Below are 12305 nucleotides of genomic sequence, written 5' to 3' on the forward strand. Positions count from 1 at the left end.
CTGTCTGTCTGTCCCTCTCCGTTTCTTTCTGTCTCACCATCCGTCTCTCCTCTGCTCTCCTTCTGCGAGTGCGTCAGCCCCTCTCTTCCCGGGATCAGGCTGCCGGCTCTAGCGCCAGCGCGGGACACAGCAAGGGCTCCGCCCCCCAGCCCCCGAGCAGGCCAAGGGACGGTGGTGGGTGCGTCGTGAGAAAAAGAACCCGCGGGACTGGGACGGCTCTTCGTTCCTGGGCAGCCGTGGCGGCTCTGAGTGGAAGGGGCAAGAGGGGGCCTTGCCGGAGGGGCGGCGACGGATCCGGAACTATCCCTCGGCGGCGGCGGCGGCGGCGGAGGGCCGGAGGAAGTCCCAGGACCCTGACCGCTCGGAGCATACCTTGTCGTCCCCGCAAGCGACGACGAGAGGCTCTGAGAGGCCGACGGAAGGCGCAGCGCGGCGGCCGGGGGTGCTAGGGCATAGAGTGGAAGAGCGGCCGAAGCTGGCCGCGGACGCGCTGGCGGGCTCGCGACTGGCGGCTCGCGGGGCCCGGGGTGGCGGTGACGGTTGGAGATGGGCAGGCGTGGCTGTGGGCCGCCTTTTGGGGCGGCCAAAGGCCGACACCAGCGTCTACCGCCATACCACCCTGAACGCGCCCGATCTTGTCTGATCTCGGAAGCTAAGCAGGGTCGGGCCTGGTAAGTACTTGGATGGGAGACCTCCTGGGAATACCCGGTGCTGTAGGCTTTTGGCTCTTCCGCTCCCTGCCTTCTTTTGTCCGTCTTTTGTCGCTGTGCTTCCCCAGCGGCCCCCGACTCTGCTCCCCCTTTTCCGCCCGTCCGCGACCCCGCCGCAGCCTGGGACCTCCGCGGGGGTCAGGGGGGAGTGGGTGGATCCGCCATCGCAGCACCCACAGGCAGCAGCATACCGCCTCTTTCGCCGGGGCCGGGAGGGACGGGACCCGACCCCCACTTCGGAATCCGCAGGCAGGCGCCGCTTCCCTGCCCTGTCGGGTGCTTTCTGTCTGCCGGGACGCCCAGGCAGTTCAATTCACTCATGCGCCGCCGCCCCAAGCGTCCAAGCCCGGCGAAGGGGCGGGCACGGGCCAGTGGGTTCCACAGACGCCAGCCGAGACCTCCGCTCCAGAACGCCTGGGTTTCTTCTTCCGCGAGAAGGACGTCGCTTTGGCCAGCCGCCAGGAATCTCGTCCCTGTGCGCTTGCATTCCCGTGGCCACCCACTTCGTGTAAACTCCAGGCCCGAGCACACCAGAGAGATCCAGGCCGCGGGCCCCGTGGGCACGCTGGGCACCACGCCTCCCGCTAGACGGACGGGTGCGCTCTACACATCTGGAGGGGCCCACCGCACCGAGAGGACAGGGAGAAGCCATCAAAGGAAGGACCCTACGAAAGGCACCCCCAAAGCAACCAAGCCAGCCACGGAGAAACTCATCTCAGGGCTCCATCGGTCCTCCCGCACCGGCGGCCCTGCCACTCTGTTCGGGGCCAGCCGAAGCTCCCTGCACCGTACCCGGCCTGCTCCAGGGAGCCGGCTCTACCACGGCAGAGTGCTCCCTCTCCAAGGCTCCAGCGCTCCGGCTCTCTGACTCCCTCACCTTCTCTCTTTCCTGTCTTCCACCTCCACCTTGCACTCTTTCTGTCCCATGTCTGTGTCTGTCTGTCTGTCTGTCTGTCTGTGTCTCCATCCTCCTTGTCCTTTCTGTCTCTCTCTGTGTTGCTGTCGCTCTGCGGGACTCCGTTTCTACCGTTCCATCCCTCGCTCGCTTGCTCTCCTTCGAGCTGTCTGTGTGTATGTGTCTGTGCCTGTGTGGGTGCTCGTGCGAGTGGGCGCGTGTGTGTTTGTGTGTGGGAGGGGTGGGGTTGCTCGTGGTGGTTGTGTTGGTGGTGGTGGCGGTGGTGGAGGTGGGTGGGGAGCGGGGCCGTCTGGGTGTCCCTCAACACCTCTGTTGGGATAAGGAGCCCGGCCGTCGTGAAGACGAAGACAAGCGAAATCGGGAGGCACTGTGTGAGGCCCAAGGAAGGCGTAGCCCGGCGGCGGGCGGAGCTGGGGCGTAGACCCGGAGAGCAGCTGAGCCCGGCAGCGGGCGAGCGTCTCGGGGGTCCCCGACCCGAGCCCCGCGGCCACGGGGTGGCAGTGGTGCCGGGCATCGGGCGGGCGTGGCTGGGCCGGCCTCTTGGGGCAGCCAAAGGCCGCTGCTGGTGTCTACGGCCATACCACCCTGAACGCGCCCGATTCTCGTCAGATCTCGGAAGCAAAGCAGGGTCGGGCCTGGTTAGTACTTGGGTGGGAGACCGCCTGGGAATACCGGGTGCCGTAGGCTTTTGGCTTTTCGCTCCCGGCCTCTTTCCATTTCTGGTCGCCGTGCTTCTCAAGAGCCCCCTGACCCTCTCCCCTTTTCCCTCCCGCCTGCGACCCCGCCGCAGCCCAGCACCTCCTCGTGGGGCTCTGCCGCTGCAGCACCGGCCAGGCAGCAGCATACCACCTCTTTGGCCTGGCCGCCGCCCGCCAGGAGCTCGGCTCCAGCCTGGGCACCGAGGGCCGGGACACGACCCTCGAGGCGCAGGCCCGGGGTCCCTGCCTTCCAGGGTGTCTTCCCGCTCCCGGGACGCCCAGTTCACGCAATTCACTCATGCGGCGCCGCCGCAAACCTCCAAGGCGGAAGCCCGGGGAAGGGGCGGGCAGGGGTGGGCAGGGCCAGCGGGTTCCACAGACGCAAGCCAAGGCCTCTGCTCCAGACCCCATGGGCTGCTGTCCCCGGGAGAAGGACATTGCCTTCACGGGCCACCAGGAAAGCCGTTTCTGTGCGCCCGCATTCCCATCGCCGCCAACTTCGCCGAAACGCCAGTCTTGAGGGCACGAGAGAGACGCAGGCCTCGGGCCCCGTCTCCCTACAGATCGCGCGGCCCACCGCAGCAAGTGGACAGGGAGGAGCCAACAAAGGAAGGACCCTAGCAAACGCACGCAACCAAGCCAAGAGAAAACACGCGTCATGGCGCGCCGTCGGTCCTCCCGCGTGGGCGGCCCTGCCATCCCGTCCTGACACAGCCCAAGCAGCCGCCACCCCACCCCGGCCTGCTCCAGGAGGCCCTGTCTATTAGAGCAGAGCGCTGGCTCGCCAAGGCTCTATCGCTGTGGCTCTCCAGCTGCCTCACCCCCCACCCTTTCTGTTCTCCCCCTCTAGCTGGCGCTCGTTCTGTCGCTCTCTCTGTCTCTCTGTCTCTCTCTGTCTCTCTGTCCCTCTGTCCCTCTCTCTCTGTCTGTCTGTCTCCCTCCGTTTCTTTCTGTCTCTCCTCTGCTCTCCTTCTGTGAGTGCGTCAGCCCCTCTCTTCCCGGGATCAGGCTGCCGGCTCTAGCGCCAGCGCGGGACACAGCAAGGGCTCCGCCCCCCGGCCCCCGAGCGGGCCAAGTGACGGTGGTGGGTGCGTCGTGAGAAAAAGAACCCGCGGGGCTGGGCCGGCTCTTCGTTCCTGGGCAGCCGTGGCGGCTCTGAGTGGAAGGGGCAAGAGGGGGCCTTGCCGGAGGGGCGGCGACGGATCCAAAACTATCCCTCGGCGGCGGCGGCGGCGGCGGCGGCGGCGGAGGGCCGGAGGAAGTCCCAGGACCCTGACCGCTCGGAGCATACCTTGTCGTCCCCGCCAGCGACGACGAGAGGCTCTGAGAGGCCGACGGAAGGCGCAGCGCGGCGGCCGGGGGTGCTAGGGCGGGCTGGCGGGCTCGCGGCTGGCGGCTCGTGGGGCCCGGGGTGGCGGTGACGCTTGGAGTCGGGCGGGCGTGGCTGTGGGCCGCCTTTTGGGGCGGCCAAAGGCCGACGCCAGCGTCTACGGCCATACCACCCTGAACGCGCCCGATCTCGTCTGATCTCGGAAGCTAAGCAGGGTCGGGCCTGGTTAGTACTTGGATGGGAGACCGCCTGGGAATACCGGGTGCTGTAGGCTTTTGGCTCTTCCGCTCCCTGCCTTCTTTTGTCCGTCTTTTGTCGCTGTGCTTCCCCAGCGGCCCCCGACTCTGCTCCCCCTTTTCCGCCCGTCCGCGACCCCGCCGCAGCCTGGGACCTCCGCGGGGGTCAGGGGGGAGTGGGTGGATCCGCCATCGCAGCACCCACAGGCAGCAGCATACCGCCTCTTTCGCCGGGGCCGGGAGGGACGGGACCCGACCCCCACTTCGGAATCCGCAGGCAGGCGCCGCTTCCCTGCCCTGTCGGGTGCTTTCTGTCTGCCGGGACGCCCAGGCAGTTCAATTCACTCATGCGCCGCCGCCCCAAGCGTCCAAGCCCGGCGAAGGGGCGGGCACGGGCCAGTGGGTTCCACAGACGCCAGCCGAGACCTCCGCTCCAGAACGCCTGGGTTTCTTCTTCCGCGAGAAGGACGTCGCTTTGGCCAGCCGCCAGGAATCTCGTCCCTGTGCGCTTGCATTCCCGTGGCCACCCACTTCGTGTAAACTCCAGGCCCGAGCACACCAGAGAGATCCAGGCCGCGGGCCCCGTGGGCACGCTGGGCACCACGCCTCCCGCTAGACGGACGGGTGCGCTCTACACATCTGGAGGGGCCCACCGCACCGAGAGGACAGGGAGAAGCCATCAAAGGAAGGACCCTACGAAAGGCACCCCCAAAGCAACCAAGCCAGCCACGGAGAAACTCATCTCAGGGCTCCATCGGTCCTCCCGCACCGGCGGCCCTGCCACTCTGTTCGGGGCCAGCCGAAGCTCCCTGCACCGTACCCGGCCTGCTCCAGGGAGCCGGCTCTACCACGGCAGAGTGCTCCCTCTCCAAGGCTCCAGCGCTCCGGCTCTCTGACTCCCTCACCTTCTCTCTTTCCTGTCTTCCACCTCCACCTTGCACTCTTTCTGTCCCATGTCTGTGTCTGTCTGTCTGTCTGTCTGTGTCTCCATCCTCCTTGTCCCTTCTGTCTCTCTCTGTGTTGCTGTCGCTCTGCGGGACTCCGTTTCTACCGTTCCATCCCTCGCTCGCTTGCTCTCCTTCGAGCTGTCTGTGTGTATGTGTCTGTGCCTGTGTGGGTGCTCGTGCGAGTGGGCTCGTGTGTGTTTGTGTGTGGGAGGGGTGGGGTTGCTCCTGGTGGTTGTGTTGGTGGTGGTGGCGGTGGTGGAGGTGGGTGGGGAGCGGGGCCGTCTGGGTGTCCCTCAACACCTCTGTTGGGATAAGGAGCCCGGCCGTCGTGAAGACGAAGACAAGCGAAATCGGGAGGCACTGTGTGAGGCCCAAGGAAGGCGTAGCCCGGCGGCGGGCGGAGCTGGGGCGTAGACCCGGAGAGCAGCTGAGCCCGGCAGCGGGCGAGCGTCTCGGGGGTCCCCGACCCGAGCCCCGCGGCCACGGGGTGGCAGTGGTGCCGGGCATCGGGCGGGCGTGGCTGGGCCGGCCTCTTGGGGCAGCCAAAGGCCGCTGCTGGTGTCTACGGCCATACCACCCTGAACGCGCCCGATTCTCGTCAGATCTCGGAAGCAAAGCAGGGTCGGGCCTGGTTAGTACTTGGGTGGGAGACCGCCTGGGAATACCGGGTGCCGTAGGCTTTTGGCTTTTCGCTCCCGGCCTCTTTCCATTTCTGGTCGCCGTGCTTCTCAAGAGCCCCCTGACCCTCTCCCCTTTTCCCTCCCGCCTGCGACCCCGCCGCAGCCCAGCACCTCCTCGTGGGGCTCTGCCGCTGCAGCACCGGCCAGGCAGCAGCATACCACCTCTTTGGCCTGGCCGCCGCCCGCCAGGAGCTCGGCTCCAGCCTGGGCACCGAGGGCCGGGACACGACCCTCGAGGCGCAGGCCCGGGGTCCCTGCCTTCCAGGGTGTCTTCCCGCTCCCGGGACGCCCAGTTCACGCAATTCACTCATGCGGCGCCGCCGCAAACCTCCAAGGCGGAAGCCCGGGGAAGGGGCGGGCAGGGGTGGGCAGGGCCAGCGGGTTCCACAGACGCAAGCCAAGGCCTCTGCTCCAGACCCCATGGGCTGCTGTCCCCGGGAGAAGGACATTGCCTTCACGGGCCACCAGGAAAGCCGTTTCTGTGCGCCCGCATTCCCATCGCCGCCAACTTCGCCGAAACGCCAGTCTTGAGGGCACGAGAGAGACGCAGGCCTCGGGCCCCGTCTCCCTACAGATCGCGCGGCCCACCGCAGCAAGTGGACAGGGAGGAGCCAACAAAGGAAGGACCCTAGCAAACGCACGCAACCAAGCCAAGAGAAAACACGCGTCATGGCGCGCCGTCAGTCCTCCCGCGTGGGCGGCCCTGCCATCCCGTCCTGACACAGCCCAAGCAGCCGCCACCCCACCCCGGCCTGCTCCAGGAGGCCCTGTCTATTAGAGCAGAGCGCTGGCTCGCCAAGGCTCTATCGCTGTGGCTCTCCAGCTGCCTCACCCCCCACCCTTTCTGTTCTCCCCCTCTAGCTGGCGCTCGTTCTGTCGCTCTCTCTGTCTCTCTGTCTCTCTGTCTCTCTCTGTCTCTCTGTCCCTCTGTCCCTCTCTCTCTGTCTGTCTGTCTCCCTCCGTTTCTTTCTGTCTCTCCTCTGCTCTCCTTCTGTGAGTGCGTCAGCCCCTCTCTTCCCGGGATCAGGCTGCCGGCTCTAGCGCCAGCGCGGGACACAGCAAGGGCTCCGCCCCCCGGCCCCCGAGCGGGCCAAGGGACGGTGGTGGGTGCGTCGTGAGAAGAAGAACCCGCGGGGCTGGGCCGGCTCTTCGTTCCTGGGCAGCCGTGGCGGCTCTGAGTGGAAGGGGCAAGAGGGGGCCTTGCCGGAGGGGCGGCCACGGATCCAAAACTATCCCTCGGCGGCGGCGGCGGCGGCGGCGGCGGAGGGCCGGAGGAAGTCCCAGGACCCTGACCGCTCGGAGCATACCTTGTCGTCCCCGCCAGCGACGACGAGAGGCTCTGAGAGGCCGACGGAAGGCGCAGCGCGGCGGCCGGGGGTGCTAGGGCGGGCTGGCGGGCTCGCGGCTGGCGGCTCGTGGGGCCCGGGGTGGCGGTGACGCTTGGAGTCGGGCGGGCGTGGCTGTGGGCCGCCTTTTGGGGCGGCCAAAGGCCGACGCCAGCGTCTACGGCCATACCACCCTGAACGCGCCCGATCTCATCTGATCTCGGAAGCTAAGCAGGGTCGGGCCTGGTTAGTACTTGGATGGGAGACCGCCTGGGAATACCGGGTGCTGTAGGCTTTTGGCTCTTCCGCTCCCTGCCTTCTTTTGTCTGTCTTTTGTCGCTGTGCTTCCCCAGCGGCCCCCGACTCTGCTCCCCCTTTTCCACCCGTCCGCGACCCCGCCGCAGCCTGGGACCTCCGCGGGGCTCAGGGGGGAGTGGGTGGATCCGCCATCGCAGCACCCACAGGCAGCAGCATACCGCCTCTTTCGCCGGGGCCGGGAGGGACGGGACCCGACCCCCACTTCGGAATCCGCAGGCAGGCGCCGCTTCCCTGCCCTGTCGGGTGCTTTCTGTCTGCCGGGACGCCCAGGCAGTTCAATTCACTCATGCGCCGCCGCCCCAAGCGTCCAAGCCCGGCGAAGGGGCGGGCACGGGCCAGTGGGTTCCACAGACGCCAGCCGAGACCTCCGCTCCAGAACGCCTGGGTTTCTTCTTCCGCGAGAAGGACGTCGCTTTGGCCAGCCGCCAGGAATCTCGTCCCTGTGCGCTTGCATTCCCGTGGCCACCCACTTCGTGTAAACTCCAGGCCCGAGCACACCAGAGAGATCCAGGCCGAGGGCCCCGTGGGCACGCTGGGCACCACGCCTCCCGCTAGACGGACGGGTGCGCTCTACACATCTGGAGGGGCCCACTGCACCGAGAGGACAGGGAGAAGCCATCAAAGGAAGGACCCTATGAAAGGCACCCCCAAAGCAACCAAGCCAGCCACGGAGAAACTCATCTCAGGGCTCCATCGGTCCTCCCGCACCGGCGGCCCTGCCACTCTGTTCGGTGCCAGCCGAAGCTCCCTGCACCGTACCCGGCCTGCTCCAGGGAGCCGGCTCTACCACGGCAGAGTGCTCCCTCTCCAAGGCTCCAGCGCTCCGGCTCTCTGACTCCCTCACCTTCTCTCTTTCCTGTCTTCCACCTCCACCTTGCACTCTTTCTGTCCCATGTCTGTGTCTGTCTGTCTGTCTGTCTGTCTGTGTCTCCATCCTCCTTGTCCCTTCTGTCTCTCTCTGTGTTGCTGTCGCTCTGCGGGACTCCGTTTCTACCGTTCCATCCCTCGCTCGCTTGCTCTCCTTCGAGCTGTCTGTGTGTATGTGTCTGTGCCTGTGTGGGTGCTCGTGCGAGTGGGCGCGTGTGTGTTTGTGTGTGGGAGGGGTGGGGTTGCTCGTGGTGGTTGTGTTGGTGGTGGTGGCGGTGGTGGAGGTGGGTGGGGAGCGGGGCCGTCTGGGTGTCCCTCAACACCTCTGTTGGGATAAGGAGCCCGGCCGTCGTGAAGACGAAGACAAGCGAAATCGGGAGGCACTGTGTGAGGCCCAAGGAAGGCGTAGCCCGGCGGCGGGCGGAGCTGGGGCGTAGACCCGGAGAGCAGCTGAGCCCGGCAGCGGGCGAGCGTCTCGGGGGTCCCCGACCCGAGCCCCGCGGCCACGGGGTGGCAGTGGTGCCGGGCATCGGGCGGGCGTGGCTGGGCCGGCCTCTTGGGGCAGCCAAAGGCCGCTGCTGGTGTCTACGGCCATACCACCCTGAACGCGCCCGATTCTCGTCAGATCTCGGAAGCAAAGCAGGGTCGGGCCTGGTTAGTACTTGGGTGGGAGACCGCCTGGGAATACCGGGTGCCGTAGGCTTTTGGCTTTTCGCTCCCGGCCTCTTTCCATTTCTGGTCGCCGTGCTTCTCAAGAGCCCCCTGACCCTCTCCCCTTTTCCCTCCCGCCTGCGACCCCGCCGCAGCCCAGCACCTCCTCGTGGGGCTCTGCCGCTGCAGCACCGGCCAGGCAGCAGCATACCACCTCTTTGGCCTGGCCGCCGCCCGCCAGGAGCTCGGCTCCAGCCTGGGCACCGAGGGCCGGGACACGACCCTCGAGGCGCAGGCCCGGGGTCCCTGCCTTCCAGGGTGTCTTCCCGCTCCCGGGACGCCCAGTTCACGCAATTCACTCATGCGGCGCCGCCGCAAACCTCCAAGGCGGAAGCCCGGGGAAGGGGCGGGCAGGGGTGGGCAGGGCCAGCGGGTTCCACAGACGCAAGCCAAGGCCTCTGCTCCAGACCCCATGGGCTGCTGTCCCCGGGAGAAGGACATTGCCTTCACGGGCCACCAGGAAAGCCGTTTCTGTGCGCCCGCATTCCCATCGCCGCCAACTTCGCCGAAACGCCAGTCTTGAGGGCACGAGAGAGACGCAGGCCTCGGGCCCCGTCTCCCTACAGATCGCGCGGCCCACCGCAGCAAGTGGACAGGGAGGAGCCAACAAAGGAAGGACCCTAGCAAACGCACGCAACCAAGCCAAGAGAAAACACGCGTCATGGCGCGCCGTCAGTCCTCCCGCGTGGGCGGCCCTGCCATCCCGTCCTGACACAGCCCAAGCAGCCGCCACCCCACCCCGGCCTGCTCCAGGAGGCCCTGTCTATTAGAGCAGAGCGCTGGCTCGCCAAGGCTCTATCGCTGTGGCTCTCCAGCTGCCTCACCCCCGACCCTTTCTGTTCTCCCCCTCTAGCTGGCGCTCGTTCTGTCGCTCTCTCTGTCTCTCTGTCTCTCTGTCTCTCTCTGTCTCTCTGTCCCTCTGTCCCTCTCTCTCTGTCTGTCTGTCTCCCTCCGTTTCTTTCTGTCTCTCCTCTGCTCTCCTTCTGTGAGTGCGTCAGCCCCTCTCTTCCCGGGATCAGGCTGCCGGCTCTAGCGCCAGCGCGGGACACAGCAAGGGCTCCGCCCCCCGGCCCCCGAGCGGGCCAAGGGACGGTGGTGGGTGCGTCGTGAGAAAAAGAACCCGCGGGGCTGGGCCGGCTCTTCGTTCCTGGGCAGCCGTGGCGGCTCTGAGTGGAAGGGGCAAGAGGGGGCCTTGCCGGAGGGGCGGCGACGGATCCAAAACTATCCCTCGGCGGCGGCGGCGGCGGCGGCGGCGGCGGAGGGCCGGAGGAAGTCCCAGGACCCTGACCGCTCGGAGCATACCTTGTCGTCCCCGCCAGCGACGACGAGAGGCTCTGAGAGGCCGACGGAAGGCGCAGCGCGGCGGCCGGGGGTGCTAGGGCGTGCTGGCGGGCTCGCGGCTGGCGGCTCGTGGGGCCCGGGGTGGCGGTGACGCTTGGAGTCGGGCGGGCGTGGCTGTGGGCCGCCTTTTGGGGCGGCCAAAGGCCGACGCCAGCGTCTACGGCCATACCACCCTGAACGCGCCCGATCTCGTCTGATCTCGGAAGCTAAGCAGGGTCGGGCCTGGTTAGTACTTGGATGGGAGACCGCCTGGGAATACCGGCTGCTGTAAGCTTTTGGCTCTTCCGCTCCCTGCCTTCTTTTGTCCGTCTTTTGTCGCTGTGCTTCCCCAGCAGCCCCCGACTCTGCTCCCCCTTTTCCGCCCGTCCGCGACCCCGCTGCAGCCTGGGACCTCCGCGGGGGTCAGGGGGGAGTGGGTGGATCCGCCATCGCAGCACCCACAGGCAGCAGCATACCGCCTCTTTCGCCGGGGCCGGGAGGGACGGGACCCGACCCCCACTTCGGAATCCGCAGGCAGGCGCCGCTTCCCTGCCCTGTCGGGTGCTTTCTGTCTGCCGGGACGCCCAGGCAGTTCAATTCACTCATGCGCCGCCGCCCCAAGCGTCCAAGCCCGGCGAAGGGGCGGGCACGGGCCAGTGGGTTCCACAGACGCCAGCCGAGACCTCCGCTCCAGAACGCCTGGGTTTCTTCTTCCGCGAGAAGGACGTCGCTTTGGCCAGCCGCCAGGAATCTCGTCCCTGTGCGCTTGCATTCCCGTGGCCACCCACTTCGTGTAAACTCCAGGCCCGAGCACACCAGAGAGATCCAGGCCGCGGGCCCCGTGGGCACGCTGGGCGCCACGCCTCCCGCTAGACGGACGGGTGCGCTCTACACATCTGGAGGGGCCCACCGCACCGAGAGGACAGGGAGAAGCCATCAAAGGAAGGACCCTACGAAAGGCACCCCCAAAGCAACCAAGCCAGCCACGGAGAAACTCATCTCAGGGCTCCATCGGTCCTCCCGCACCGGCGGCCCTGCCACTCTGTTCGGGGCCAGCCGAAGCTCCCTGCACCGTACCCGGCCTGCTCCAGGGAGCCGGCTCTACCACGGCAGAGTGCTCCCTCTCCAAGGCTCCAGCGCTCCGGCTCTCTGACTCCCTCACCTTCTCTCTTTCCTGTCTTCCACCTCCACCTTGCACTCTTTCTGTCCCATGTCTGTGTCTGTCTGTCTGTCTGTCTGTGTCTCCATCCTCCTTGTCCCTTCTGTCTCTCTCTGTGTTGCTGTCGCTCTGCGGGACTCCGTTTCTACCGTTCCATCCCTCGCTCGCTTGCTCTCCTTCGAGCTGTCTGTGTGTATGTGTCTGTGCCTGTGTGGGTGCTCGTGCGAGTGGGCTCGTGTGTGTTTGTGTGTGGGAGGGGTGGGGTTGCTCGTGGTGGTTGTGTTGGTGGTGGTGGCGGTGGTGGAGGTGGGTGGGGAGCGGGGCCGTCTGGGTGTCCCTCAACACCTCTGTTGGGATAAGGAGCCCGGCCGTCGTGAAGACGAAGACAAGCGAAATCGGGAGGCACTGTGTGAGGCCCAAGGAAGGCGTAGCCCGGCGGCGGGCGGAGCTGGGGCGTAGACCCGGAGAGCAGCTGAGCCCGGCAGCGGGCGAGCGTCTCGGGGGTCCCCGACCCGAGCCCCGCGGCCACGGGGTGGCAGTGGTGCCGGGCATCGGGCGGGCGTGGCTGGGCCGGCCTCTTGGGGCAGCCAAAGGCCGCTGCTGGTGTCTACGGCCATACCACCCTGAACGCGCCCGATTCTCGTCAGATCTCGGAAGCAAAGCAGGGTCGGGCCTGGTTAGTACTTGGGTGGGAGACCGCCTGGGAATACCGGGTGCCGTAGGCTTTTGGCTTTTCGCTCCCGGCCTCTTTCCATTTCTGGTCGCCGTGCTTCTCAAGAGCCCCCTGACCCTCTCCCCTTTTCCCTCCCGCCTGCGACCCCGCCGCAGCCCAGCACCTCCTCGTGGGGCTCTGCCGCTGCAGCACCGGCCAGGCAGCAGCATACCACCTCTTTGGCCTGGCCGCCGCCCGCCAGGAGCTCGGCTCCAGCCTGGGCACCGAGGGCCGGGACACGACCCTCGAGGCGCAGGCCCGGGGTCCCTGCCTTCCAGGGTGTCTTCCCGCTCCCGGGACGCCCAGTTCACGCAATTCACTCATGCGGCGCCGCCGCAAACCTCCAAGGCGGAAGCCCGGGGAAGGGGCGGGCAGG

The 12305-nt window shown here is 67.2% G+C and overlaps 8 non-coding genes across 8 annotated transcripts; all 8 read left to right on the forward strand.

Moving 5' to 3' along the window:
- Positions 1 to 601: 601 nt before the first annotated feature.
- Positions 602 to 720, forward strand: LOC135277606 (5S ribosomal RNA). Its single transcript, XR_010345222.1, has one exon. It is a non-coding gene; the product is annotated as a 5S ribosomal RNA (ribosomal RNA).
- A 1473-nt stretch (positions 721 to 2193) lies between these two features.
- LOC135277532 (5S ribosomal RNA) lies at positions 2194 to 2313 on the forward strand. Its single transcript, XR_010345149.1, has one exon. It is a non-coding gene; the product is annotated as a 5S ribosomal RNA (ribosomal RNA).
- A 1496-nt stretch (positions 2314 to 3809) lies between these two features.
- Positions 3810 to 3928, forward strand: LOC135277691 (5S ribosomal RNA). The gene has a single exon (XR_010345293.1). It is a non-coding gene; the product is annotated as a 5S ribosomal RNA (ribosomal RNA).
- Positions 3929 to 5397: 1469 nt separating this feature from the next.
- LOC135277533 (5S ribosomal RNA) lies at positions 5398 to 5517 on the forward strand. The gene has a single exon (XR_010345150.1). It is a non-coding gene; the product is annotated as a 5S ribosomal RNA (ribosomal RNA).
- Positions 5518 to 7018: 1501 nt separating this feature from the next.
- On the forward strand, positions 7019 to 7137 carry LOC135277513 (5S ribosomal RNA). Its single transcript, XR_010345130.1, has one exon. It is a non-coding gene; the product is annotated as a 5S ribosomal RNA (ribosomal RNA).
- A 1473-nt stretch (positions 7138 to 8610) lies between these two features.
- On the forward strand, positions 8611 to 8730 carry LOC135277534 (5S ribosomal RNA). Its single transcript, XR_010345151.1, has one exon. It is a non-coding gene; the product is annotated as a 5S ribosomal RNA (ribosomal RNA).
- Positions 8731 to 10234: 1504 nt separating this feature from the next.
- LOC135277605 (5S ribosomal RNA) lies at positions 10235 to 10353 on the forward strand. The gene has a single exon (XR_010345221.1). It is a non-coding gene; the product is annotated as a 5S ribosomal RNA (ribosomal RNA).
- Positions 10354 to 11822: 1469 nt separating this feature from the next.
- On the forward strand, positions 11823 to 11942 carry LOC135277535 (5S ribosomal RNA). Its single transcript, XR_010345152.1, has one exon. It is a non-coding gene; the product is annotated as a 5S ribosomal RNA (ribosomal RNA).
- The last annotated feature ends 363 nt before the right edge of the window (positions 11943 to 12305 follow it).

The sequence above is a fragment of the Aotus nancymaae genome, unplaced genomic scaffold (assembly GCF_030222135.1).
Source record: "Aotus nancymaae isolate 86718 unplaced genomic scaffold, 86718_ANA_hifiasm-v0.15.2.pri h1tg000032l_0, whole genome shotgun sequence".
NCBI classification, from domain to species: Eukaryota; Metazoa; Chordata; class Mammalia; order Primates; family Aotidae; genus Aotus; species Aotus nancymaae.